Here is a 14,296-nt window from a genome sequence, read left to right on the forward strand (position 1 = left end):
GTCAAAGATGGATGCATCTACAACAGGAAAATTGGTGATGATGAGATCAATTAGGATTTTCACTCAGTAGTGGTTCCTTTACCACTTATTGCAGACCCAATCTAGCAGCTATGTTCTTAAGGACTCAGCCTGTTCACTCAGTAGTGGTTTGGATGACTCACTCTATGTGATGGACATTTGCTCCTTTTTTTTCACAATAGCATACACACCTCTGGACTAAGGCTGTATCAGAAAACCTGGATACCGTTTCTCTATCCTACTATTTCACTGCTCCTCTGTGTTACCAAAAACTCGGTGCTGTAGTAGTACTGCAGCAAAATTGCAACTCCCCTCAAGAGTTGCAGGCTGGCTAAAAGAAATGCTCAAGAGCTTTAGTTGGTGCTTATCTTGGATGAACCATAGCCCTCTGACTTCTTGCAACTACTCAGCAGTCCATCTTGGGCTCGGCTGCATGAGTGGTGCAAGCAACACCTTGACTGGGTGAAGGTAAATCAGAAACTGCAGTAATATATGTGAAGATAGCCTCCTAACTTTTTCTCATTTTAAAGGCATGTGTAACGCATTGTGTTCAAGATGCAATTTCATTGGTCAGACTACTGGGCTTGAAACAAAACATAATTTATTCTTATAGAGAGATAGTAGGAACTGCCGATGCTGGAGTCTGAGATAACAAGGTGTACAGCTAGATGAACACAGCAGGCCAGGCAGCATCAGAGGAGCAGGAAAGCTGATGTTTTGGGTCTGGACCCTTCTTCAGAAATGGGGGAGGGGAAGGGGGCTCTGAAATAAATAGAGAGAGGGTGAGGAAATGATAGCAGGTGGATAGAGGAGCAGATAGGTGGAGGGAAGACAGACAAGCCAAGGAGGCGGGGATGATGCCAGTAAAGGTGAGTGTAGGTAGGGAGTTGGGGTGGGGGTTGGTCAGTGAGGAGGGAGGGGTGGGTAGGTGGGAGGGAGGTCAAGGAGGCGGGGATGAGGCTAGTAGCCCCCATTTAAAATATAAACAAAAGAAAGAAGAATTGGAATAACTTAATTCTATTGGAAAACTGAACAGAATAATAGATTATTTAGGTACTAAACAGCAACTGTTCCAATATTGTAACATCCCATAAACACACCCTCACAAAGGTGAATTCAGTAAAATGAATTGTCTCATATGCAAGTCTCTAGTTCACGAGGAAAGAACATCAAGAGAAAACTCAGAGAGAGAAAGAACTCAAGTATTTTGCTGTAGCAGGGAGAGATGTAAAGCACCTTCCAAACCTCAACAGCTACTGAGATTAAATTAAAATCCCAGTTCAGTGGGATCTTGACCCCACCCCTTCATGCTGCTTCAATTGTTCAAACTTTTAAAAACCCCAAAGCCTCACAAGCTGTTTACTTTATTGGCTTGGAACAGACCGCTCATAACCTCCATCTGAACCTCTCTTCATAAAAGAAACAGGACAAAATACACCTCATAAAGCCATTATATCATCACACTATTCTCCCAAACCAAATCTGATTTCTAACCCTTTATACATAAACATGTTGGCCACTTAATCAGTGCATAGCAAATGGGGAGAAAAGTTAACTGTCAAATGTTAGTAGATTATACATTGTCCCTGTGCAAATGAGAGATTCCTGACATAAAGGCAGTGTCTGCTGATACTCACAATTGCTGCACAAGGAAAACTCACAATTATATAAACAGCGCCATCTATATGTCGGAAGTTGGTATACAACTGATGTTACTAATTAAGCCATACATTTACTTTATAAATGGCCTGATGCGGTTTACCTCTGCATGAAATCAGAAGTAAACTTAAGCTATTCAAGTTAAGTAATATCAGAACTGAGGGAGATCACTTTCTCTTTTTTTTGTTAACATCAAAAATTATTAGATGGTACATGGCACATTAGATTGCACGTTTAACTCCATGTACATTTTTCGCCAGTGGACTTAGTACAGAAAAGCAGCCCTATTGCACTACTATCCGCTCTCGTGTAAGCCATCTTGTGGCTATAAGAAGTATGACATGTAACAATGCCCTATCCTTTTTAAAAGTGAGTGTATGATTCAGGTGACTGTGTGGAGTTTGCATGTTCTCCCCGTGTCTGCGTGGGTTTCCTCCAGGTGCTCTGGTTTCCTCCCACAGTCCAAAGATGTGCAGGTTAGGTGGATTGGCCATGCTAAATTGCCCGTAGAGTCTCGGGTAGGAAATGCAGGGACAGGGTAGAGGTGGGTCTATGTGGGGTGCTCTTTACAGGGTCAGTGTGGTCTGGATGGGCCAAATGGCCTGCTCCCGCACTGTTGGGATTCTATGAAGTTAAGCAATTTAAACTTGAAGTTATACATTTATTGTAACACATAATCTTAAGTATAATGAAGATCTTTCTGATACTTCAACAGCTTACAACAAAATGCCAGAAATTGCAGTTGCTGGCAACATGCCTCATTAATCCTGTGAGAATGAACGAGCACAGACCATTTATTATGAATCAGAAGCACAGGATGAGACTTGTTGCTGGATTATAAAATTTATAGCAATTTATTAGACAAATTGAAATTGGTAGCGATATTTTCAACAATATTAAATCAATATGGAAGCAATGAATGTGTTAATATATGTAATCTGAAATTGAAGTGTGTGCAAGGTTGTTTTGATGTATTGTTTGCTGGACCGCAACATCAGACACTTGTAGAGGATCACAAGGATAGGTTCAAGTAACTGGTGGCAGAATGAAGAGGCAAGGCAGGACTCGCGTGATGCTGACCTGTCTGAATTATATTAACATGGATAACTGATGGAAATCAAAGAGTTGAAATAAGAGAGGCATTTTTAGCCTTGCTACCTGTAACGAGTGGAGAGCTGCAGGGATCAGTGCTTGGGCCACAATCCATTTCAGTATATATTAATGATCTGGATAATGGAATTTAATTAATCACCACCAAGTTTGAATGAGGGAGAAGTTACCATAGGTAAACTGGAAGCAGCATTTGGTATTCAGCCATAATGGATAAGAAAACTGGGAAGCCAAGTGCTGAAAGGACCTTGTCATGTGAGGGCTTGGATTTTGAGAGGCCATCTGGAAAAATAATGCATGTAAGAGGAGATTCAAACATGGATTAAGTAGATTTTTGATAGACAAGGGTGTCCATGGTAATGGTGGACAGAGATGTCCACAGACACAAAAATAGGTGGGAAGGCTCAGTACCCCCTTAATACCAATATACACAGGTTGAGTGGATGAAAGCTTAGTAGATGGAATGTAAATGAAGTTTCGCAGTTTTGCACAAAGAAAAGAAGAGCTACATATTATTTAAATAGAGAAAGACTGCAGAAAGCCGCAGCACAGAAGGATTTGGCACGTTCTTGCGCAAAACTCACAAAAAGCTAGCATTTGTGTTCTGCAGGTAATAGGGAAAGCGAAGGAATGCTGACAAGGAATTGTCTAATAAGGACAGCATGAGTTGGTTGGGCCTGTACTCATTGGAGTTTAGAAGAACAAGAGGTGATCTTAGGTGGGTTGACAGGGTAATTCCTAAACATGCTTTCCCCTTGTGGTAGAGTCCAGTGCAAGACAACATAACCAGAGAGGATTAAGTCACACAGTTAGGACAGAAGCAAAGAGAAATTTCTTCACTCAGAGGCTGGTGACTCCATGGAATTCTTAACTGCAGAGAGCTGTGGTGACTGAGATAGACAGGTTTTTAATCGGTAACTGAATCAAGGGGTGGAGGAAATGGCAAGAATGTGGAGTTGAGGATTGTGGAATCAATCATATTCTAATTGAATGGCAGAACAAGCTGGCTGGGCTGAATGGGCTACTCCTGTTCCTACATCTTCTTGTCTTCAGGACCTACATTGAAGAAATGGAATGGAGAATGGTTTACAAGGAAACAAATGACTGAAGAGGGTTGCCTGAGTTATACAGAGTGTAATGGTGGTGATAGTGCGTCACCTTTCTCAAACACAGGACCGAAGGCCAGTTTGACATCAATTCAAAACTTGCCAAGGGTAGGAAAAGTAAGAAAAGTGTAAGTTTTTCAACTGTTAAGTGAAAAGGTTTTAATGTCCAGTGCACTGTAACTCAAAAGCTCTTTAAATGTGTAATTTAGAACCTACATAGGACCAGGATAAAGCTATTTGGCCTTTCAAGTATGCTTCACTATTCAATAAAATCATGTCTGATGTGTCTGTGATCTCAACTCCATTTTCTTGACTTCCATCTCTGTCCACCATTACCATGGACACCCTTGTCTATCAAAAATCTACTTAATCCATGTTTGAATCTCCTCTTACATGCATTATTTTTCCAGATGGCCTCTCAAAATCCAAGCCCTCACATGACAAGGTCCTTTCAGCACTTGGCTTCCCAATTTTCTTATCCATTATGGGCTGAATACCAAATGCTGCTTCCAGTTTACCTATGGTAACTTGTTCCTCATTCTGAATTGTGTCTGTAGCTGGTGTAATGGCTTTTACCTTTTATAGTTTATCTTAAGTCTTATCACATTGCAGTTACCACACCCAAGTATTCATATGCATTTAGCTAATTTATTTGGTTTAATTGCTCCCAAATATATCTAGACTCCACCCTGATAGGCGTCTTAAATTACTGCTTAAGAAACAAGTCCTGTATATATTTTAGAAATCGCATTTCCTTCCTGTCCCAATTGTAAGTAAAACAATAATTCTGCTATTCCTACAGAACTGTCCAATCTGACTGTAGATTTCCTCTTTATCTTTGTCTAGTACACAGACATTTAATAGAGCTATGTTAATGTAGAAAGTACTTTTCATCTTTGCTGTCCAACTACGTTGGCGACCTTTATCACTCCCTTATCTACATTGATCCTCTCTAGAGTATTTTAAACCAATAATGCCTCTTAAACCAGTAATTTCCTCTTTTCTATCCTTCCTCAATAAATTTTGCCCAGGCAGTTCTTTTGAGTGGATGACTTATTCACATATTCATCTAGAACATCCTATTGTAATGATGGTGAAACTGCTAACACTCACTGTCTGTAAGTCTAGCAGCAACTTCTGCTACATACACAGTTAAACAATAAAATCTGGAATTTGCTGTTAATAATACTTTGTTCTTCACAATGCTCTACTGTTGCAATCCTTGTAGATACAATCAATGTACAATTAGCGATTGACGTGAGCTTTGGACACAATTTTTCTTGCAAGAACATTGTGCTGCTGAATGTGGTGTAACTGAGGTTTTAATGCCACATGAAATCCTAACTGCCATTAATCAAACTCCCTGCTCCTGAAAATCAAATTTTATGTGTAGAATTTTATTCTCATAAAAGAATATCTAAAAGTTGCATGGCTTTTAATATCATAAGAAGTAAATTTTTGTTTACAGTTGAAATCTGTTGATAATATTTCAGTTTCTACCTAAAATGTACTAACATGTGAATTACAATCCTGACATTACTGTTTCATGTCTATGTGAAACCTTTAGTCTGATGATGCAGGAAGTTCTGTTGCAAAAGGAAGATGTTTTGGTGCTGGACTGTGAAATAAAAACAAACAGTGCTGGAAATACTGAAAAGGTCAGACAGTATCTGTGAAGATAGAGAAAGAGAGTTGACCTTTCATTAGTTATTATTTTTGATCTACCTGCTTGTTGCCTGCACTGTCGCTAGATGGCGGCAGATTCAAAGTCACATCAAAAGAGAGGAAAGTGAAACTTGAGAAGTTTCATCAACTCTTTTTGGGCAGTTTTGTCAAAGTCAGTGAGTGACGAGTGCCATCTCTTTGCTGCTGGTTACAAAATCTGGGTCACAATAAATTATTACATGAATACCCAGTGAATTATACATGTTAATAAAAATGCTCAATTGTTTAGTGAGTTTGGTATTAAATATGCAAACATACTGGGAAAAAATTAGTCGATGGTTAAAGCAACATCAGCTGAGTGCATAGAAAGAAGCCAAGGCCAATTCATCAGAATAACCTTTGCCTGAACTGTGGAACTCAAGCTAACCTTAGTTTGGAATGGGGTGGAAGTGGATCCAGGGTGTGGAAATGAGTTGGAGTTAATCAGCGTGGGCCATATAAGGCGCAGATGGAGAGAGAGAGCTGAGAGTCAGGACTTGGCAGAAGAGAAGATGGATATGCTTGGTAGATCACACAGGGCCAAAAATTGAGGAAAGTAAAGGTGGTTACCCCAGATTCCCACAGGTTATGGATCAAGGAACACGCTGTTGCACATTATTTGCATGTCCTAGTGCTGCTACACAGTTCTACTCTTAGTAGGTTCAGCAAGGTTGATGAAAGACTGCTGATTTTCATTGCCCAAACAGGGCATCCTTGGACAGCTATACGCCTAGAAAGCTTGGCTTTGGACAGCAGTCTGGACAACAGAATTGTGGACCAGCTGAATGACAGGCAACAGCAATGGATACTGGTGGAGTGACAGTGACGGGAGAATGAGTACTGTCATCCTGAGAAAGGCCGACACATTCACACTCCTCTGCTCATCCCCAGTGTGACACAGCTAGTTGATTGCAGTACTGACTGCTGGGATGCTCCGAAGATCACATGATGATGCAGTATGAGCCAGATGACAACATGTTCTCATGACTAGTCTCCACTGCAGCACTATGTGTCAGGTGACTTTTGCATGTAATATGATGGAAACTGAGACATTGGCCATCAGTCTGCATCATGATGGGATCCACATTTGTATACATGGAGTTAGCCACCATGGAAAGGAGGGGTCCCTAGCTCTATGCAAAGCTGTGTAACACATCAGAGCAACTCCTCACATGCTCCTTGACAGTGACAGCAGCCTTTGTGACAGGTCTACGCATGCACCAAACATTCCATTCTGCATCTGTCTGTATTCCATTCCACCCAAAGCCTTCATCTTAGTCATCTGCAGCAGAACTCATGCAACTTCACCCTCTGAGGAGAGGGCATCCACACTCTCCTTTCAACCTTGCCCTGGCCACAAACCGCACCACCAGTTTCTTAATAAATTCAGATCCTTCCTTTCAGCTACTCTTTAAAGAGCGGTATCGTTAGAGTCTGAACTGGTGATTGTGAATTTGAAATTAAGAGACCATATCATTATCATAATCATGCCTTCATGCTATCGAAGCACTGTCCAATCAAGTGGCAGTTCTGGTGTATCTGAAGGGAAAAAGAAGTACAGGTAGTCTTATAATGAGAGGATGGCAGTGGGAAGGTAAGAGGTACAAACTAACACCAGCCTCAATGATACATGTCAACTCCATCAAGAGCATGTATCTTGGTGAAGCAGGTTTGTTTTCTGAGGATCAGCTGAAAAACTATCACAATTTCTTTCTTGTAGCTGCAACAGGAAGCTGGGCTCCCATCAACAGCTTGGGTCCAAAGAGGAACTGACTCGAGAGGCTGAGCATTTCAGCACTATGCCAGAAAGTCATGCTCCCCCACTCCAAACCCTACCCTCAACGTCACAAGCTGAAAACACACCCATGGAACTCCACCTTCAGCTCAATGACAGGTGAATGGCTGTCAGTGATTTACAGTTTTATACCTGATATACTTGTCATTGCAGCTTCTTCACCGTCAGATTCCCTGAGCTCCCCATTTGCCCTAGCCTCCCTCCATATAATTCTAGGATGCCCTGCCATCTCAATAACGCACCTTTTCACCTGTCTCATATCTACCCTCCTGGTATCCCTGTCACCCCTGCTACCCTATCCCAGCTCCTGAATTCCTTTCTATTATACCATCACCCTTCAGCTCCTCTTCACCCTAGCTCCTCAGTCCTGCTAATGTTGGCAACTGTGTGGTGCAAGGGTGATTAGGATGTCTGGAGCTAATTGTATGACTGTGCACCCATTTGTTTGCTAAAGGTGTGATTCCACCTTGTTCTGGGAGGAGGTCCCACAGGTGACAAGTGCCAGCAACTAAATGGTTGGCAGTTGTGCAGCTCCAGTAGCACCACTGGGTGTGATGGCACCAGCAATCCCCAATTACATTAATCATTAGGTCAAGATTAGAATGTGAATGGAGTTGTTTTACCAAGGCTGAAGACACCAATGAGGTATGATCTAAAGCCATGAAGAGGAACTTTCCACAGTGCATAATAACATAATGGGGGCCTCCTTTGAGCACAAGGTCAGTAGGTTCACTTGGTGATTGCCTGATATGATACGGGCATCCCTAACCTCCTCACCCACCTCCCACATACTCCACCACTGGTAAAATATCAGTGTCAGCAAGAGGTGACTCTTCAGACCATTAATTGACCACTTTAAAACCTCAGTCAGCCCAAGGGCAAATAGGCCATCTGAAATAGTCTCTGGCACTGAAAAAACACCAGCAGTGATGGGTGTGCAACAGGCACAAATACTTGCCATGTCTCCCAATTTTATGGCTCTCACTTCCAGCCACCCAATCTGACAATGGGAGGGGTGTGTAAAATTCCACCTGTGATGTTTGAAGATTAATTCACTGACCTTGACCACTCTGGTGAATATAAGTTATTCATCTATTATTTAAATTTGATAGACAATCAGGATATTGTGGACTATAAATATACAGGTAGTTGGTGGGTTTCTGCATGGACAATGCCATTACAATGGATTGCCATGACATACTTCACATTGATGAACAGTCCACTTAGTCTCCCAATCAGCCAACATTTGACACTAGGAAGAAATTATTGTACCTGAAGATTTTTTTTATAAAAAGAAATGACTTAAATTTCTCCTTGATCCCCAACACTGATCAAAGAAAATCAAAAATTAAAATCACCATTGTTTAACCCCAAATTATACAAGTTACATTCACCCTGTCCCAAAAGTACTCGATACAAAATATTCACAGAGTATTGTATTATCTTTAATTTACTCTTATAATTAGTGATTTATTTCTTATTTGATATTCACCAAGCTAATTTCAAAAATGCTAACCAACATTTCATTGCCTATTGTCAATGGAAATCAAATCAGCAGATGTACTATTTTACATCAAAAATCTATTTTTTTCTAATTCATTGGTGAGATAACCACATCATAAGCAAGTTCAACATTCGTCGCCCATTTTTAAATGCCCTTGAGAAGCCGATGGTGATTTGCCTTCTTGAACTGCTGCGATCCATCTAATGTGCATACACCCAGATTATACTGTTCAGAAGGAGTTCCATGCAGGAACAGTGATGTAGGTCCAAGTCAGGATGGTATGTGTCAGCTGGTGATGTCCCCATATATCTGCTATCCCTTTATTTGGTAGAGATTACAGGTTTTGGAAGATGCTGTAAAAGGAAACTTAGAGAGTATAGCAGTATGTCTTGTAGATGGCAGCACATACTGCTGTGACTGTGTGCCAAGGTGGAGGAAAAGAATGCTTAAGGTATGGGTGGGTGCTATTTTAAGGAGCATTTTGTGAGCACTTTTGAACCCACACTTATCCAAAATAGTGGAGATAGATCGATCAAACGTCTAACCTATGACATGTTTTACATTTAACGATATTTTACTCCTGAGATTTTACAAGCTTGCACTCATAACATGGAATTCCTACAATACCCTGTAGACTGCTTCCCACAACCAATCATCCACAAAATGTACATCATACATCACAAACTGTGCATGGAAGGATCAGCAGATCCAAAGGATTTTCCACTCATTCAAAACATTAGACAGAACATCTGTGCGTTTGATCACCTCTGCATCTGAATTCCTGATATGGGCTCATTGTATAAAGCTCTGTGTTGGGGGTAGAATTTCCAAAAATGAGTGTGTGTTATCTGGTCTAATTATTATAACTAATTTAAAAAGACAGAAATTTGAAATGAAGCAGGCAATTTTGCATCTGTGGTGAAATGTATTAATTTTGACACAACTGCAGCCAGTATAAATTGTCAAAGAACCTAATTTTGGAAAAAGTAAAGAAATATATTTTTTGATTAAATGTTTTGATGTGCAGAGTTTTAAGATCTGATTATAAAATTCCTGTAATTTTTGAGCCTATTGTGAAAATGGAAAATGTATCATTAAATAACAAATTTTGAAAAAATCTGAATTAGCAACAAAATTATTTAGTAAATTCTGTCTATTTAATGTGATAGAAATTTAAAGTTAAGTGCTAAGATTGATTGGAGTGTTTTAATACTGCAGCATTTCAACAGATACTCAGATTAGGTTTCTACCGCTTGAAAACATTATTAATGGTAGCAATTTTTAAAAATCCTATTAGGATTTTTTATCAGGGAAAGAGTACATTTTGGCAGTTATCAGTAATTGATTTTGTAATGTGTATTTGTGCCAGCAGAAAGCCGGCAAAATAACTATTTTTTTCTAAAACTGCTGCTATCAACAAACTTCTTTGCCAAATTATCCCATTATTAATTAGAAAGCAGAAACCTAAATGTGAGTGCCAAGATCTACTTGGGTATCCACTGTAGTTTACTTGCAGTGGTAAACTGTATCCACCATAGCTGTGGTATGAATGTGCAACATTAAAGTTGATAAAATACTGTGCACGCTAACTGATTCTCATGCTCAATTTGTTTCTACAATTTTAAAAGGCACAATTTTACAACTGCATTTTAAGATGATGTAAAAAAATTCTATTCTATTTCAATAATAATCAGTCTGCAATTGTTTAGGGGAAATTTGCCATTTTCAGTCATTTTGATTGAACAGAGCAAACCCTCACCCCCCTCCATAACATCATGCTTTATTCCAGACATTTTAAATATGGTAAACAGTTAGGGCAAAAAATATGTATTTGAGTCAACAAATCTTTAAATTTTCATTATAGCATTAATATTCACTGGCATTATAGCCAGTGTTCCTTGCTTCCATACTTTTTAAAATCTGTCGTGTACTACTGAGTGCAGAGGGAACTAAAATCTCTCTCAACTCACATCAGTAAGACTTCAAGAAAGAAGTAACTTCAAAGTATTTGCTTTGGTTTATTGAAAGATTATGTACATTTTTCAATAATCAAACCTTCCAATATTTACCATTTTTGCAGCTTTAACCAAATGTTGAGACACCATAACATTAAATTACAAGGTGGAAACAAATTTTGCAATACAAAAGTCAGTCACAGTACAATTGCATCAAATAAAAACAAAAGTTGATTGATTGTCCTTCATTACTGATGAACATTGACGTAATATGTGGTCTGCTAAATATTGCACACCTTTCTCAAGGTGTATAGTACAGTACATTAAGTATTCTGGTTTTTGTTCTCACCAAAGGTCATAAAACATTTGCAGAAGATATTTTCTAGATTAATGAATTTGCTGAATGTGTGTATTGTATGAATATTTTAGTCCATGAACTGAGAAGCTGCACTTAAACAATTTTTAATCAGAAATCAAATTTTAACCTTGATGATAGCTGATTTGACAAGTGTTATTGCCTCAGCATATCGAATGATATATTTTTATGATTCCCAAACTATTTCATCCAAACATTTCTATCCAGCTGCAACAGAAATATTCTGCCCGCACAGTTTTATTATTCTTATGATTTTCAAACATTATTTGTTTATTTAGTTAGCTTTTTAAAAACATTTTAAACTTTATGCTGTTGGCCTCATTGAGCAAATCCCCAAAGGAAAAATTGAAGCTACATCAAAAGACAGAGTAGTTCTATTACAGATCCAGCATTTCAGAGGTACAATAAAAGCCTTCTAACTTCTTGCAGCACAGGTTGCTCTGATAGGTTGGTTGCGATTAATTCAAAACAAGTGTTCCTAGCTTGTTGGATGTTTAGTTAAATTCAAAACAGCCTACTTCATGCAGCTTAGTCAAACTGAGTCACACGTGAAGAAATTATACATAGTGTTAATTTCCAATTCTGTAGGTGTACAAGATCATGTATTTAATGATTTAGATTATAGAGATATTATCAATTGCTTTATGTCAGACACCCTGTGATAAATCTTTCCTTAGCTGTAAACAATTAGATCATAAACCTGGTAGGCTATAAAACATGTGTTCACCACATGATCTTACAAACTCTCAGCAAGGTTTTTCTAGATCAGTGGACCTGATTCTAATCAGTAGTCATTGGTCTTTAGAAAGGCATTGTCCTGATGAAAATTAGTTTGTTCTTAAGAGTTGGGAAGGGAGTTGAGGCTACAAGTGATATAGTTAATGTAATTATATCATATGCCAGTCATGTAATATGTCAATTGTTTAGAAGAAAATCTAAATACATTTGTTAAACACTTTTTTTTAGTCATGAAGATAGTGATAATGTATCCAATACTTGGAGAACCAATTTATACCCAATATAACTTGTTATCAGATGTGGATCAGTTCATAGCACTCATACTCCTGAGTCACAAGGATCCAAGCCATTTCAAAGTTTAAGGTTGAAAATTGAGATTGTCTTTGCAGTGTGGTTGGAAGAAAGTACTGCATTTCTGAAAGTGCAGATTCTCAGAAAAGCTGTTCAGCTGAGGGCAAATGAATATATAAGATGCCATAGTACTATTTGAAGAGCATTGAGTTAACATTGGTGCCATGTCTAATATGTATTCCACAATCAACATTACAAAAGTGGATTATCTATTCATCATTACATTGCTGTTTGTTTGGACTTGCTCTGTGAAAATTTGAACTTGTGTCTCTTACATTACAAGTGACTTGCACTTCAGAATACTCATTGGCTATAAGGCACTTTGAGCAACTGATGGTTGTGAAAAGCTTTACATAAATGCAAGTCTTTGTTTTTAAGCATCCTCTGTGAGCAACTGATTTTTAAATAGAACATTGATAGCAACACACTTTTTAATGATATAGGAATAAAATTATGATATATTTTTGACTGGTACCTTTTTCACTCACAGCCCTGGGTTTTATAAATTATTGCTAATGATTCCTAGGAGCTAGCAGAAATAAGAGGAATCTTTGTCTGAATTGCTAATATAGTTATTTCCATATGACAAAAGAGATGTTACCTTAAAATTCCATTACCTATTTGAAATTTAATTTCATAAATTAATTGCTATGAACTAAATCAAATTGGTTATCGAAGAAACGATGGAAGTACTGTGAAATTGTTACAAATTTTGAGAGTCAACATTTTTGCATTTTCTTCATGTTAGGGAAACTATTTTCTATTAAAAGGATGAAGTGTTGCAGCTATTTACATGGCACATCTAAATAACTAGTTTTAATACATTAATAATTGCAGCTCTGTTTATACCTCAACATTATGGTTTATTTTAACAAAACTCCTTGAGGACTGAGATACGGTTAGCTGATGGGAATTATAATACCTCCTTAAGGCTATTGAAATGTTACCATAATTCTGTTTGCAAGATTTGTGTAGCGTTGAGATTTCAGACGAAGTCCGAACAGCCCGCCTTGCTGACATTGGGTACTCTTTAAGCAGATAATTCCTCATTTTGTTAAGCAGTGGTATTTTCTTCACAGGGGCTGGTGCTCTGCGTCCTCCTGTTTAAACGCGTTTTATTTCCGACCGCCTCTCCATCTGCACTAAAAATTCTGATGGCAGACCCTCACTCGGACAGAGGGAAAAGTTTTCTTTCTTTCTGCAATGACGGAATCATAGGGTAGAGCATGTTGAAAGTTGCCCGTTTCAGTTGGTTGGACACAATATGTCTTTCTGAATTAACACCTACATTTCTTGTTTCACGTTATCTCACACAAAAAGCTGCCCACAACTGTTAAAGGCCAGTAAGAATCCCAATTCAGACGCACTTTTAAAGAAATTAACGTCCATCAGGTAGTAAGGATATTGCAAGTGTGAATATCATCGATTTACCCCTACCCAAGAAAATGTGTTAATATCGTTGATGTGGTGTTACTCAATTATGAATCTTTTTTTTACAGAAAAGAGGCGGAATTTTCATTTGCCCCGTGAATTTGTAAAGCGTGGGTTATGTGACTGTTCCAGCTCGTTTAATTTTTTCTACATTCCGGGTTTGATCTTTTAGCTTTTAAACCAGTTTCTTAACCAGCTATCGCCAAAGTGAGAAAGAATCCTGTTAACAATTAATAAGCTTCAGGTTGTAATTTGAGAAGTTACATTGGAGTGCAGAGCGAATATACAACCTTGTGCCTGTGACTCCTCCAGATTGTAATTAATTGGCTTAAGAATAGATATTATTTTTATAATAATCAAAGAAACCGAAAAGTAAACAATACTATGAATCTGAACTAAGATCTCTCTCAATCATTAATGCAAATAATTAGAAGCTTGAGCTAATCTAAACACCTTACAGTTGCCGGAAAGGAAAATGCAAGCCGAGAATGTTTAGTCTGCTTATCCTGTCCGTGATATTTTGACGGTCTGTTTTGTGTACACAGCAGA

The sequence above is a fragment of the Rhincodon typus genome, chromosome 20, assembly GCF_021869965.1.
Source record: "Rhincodon typus isolate 14 chromosome 20, sRhiTyp1.1, whole genome shotgun sequence".
Taxonomy (NCBI): domain Eukaryota; kingdom Metazoa; phylum Chordata; class Chondrichthyes; order Orectolobiformes; family Rhincodontidae; genus Rhincodon; species Rhincodon typus.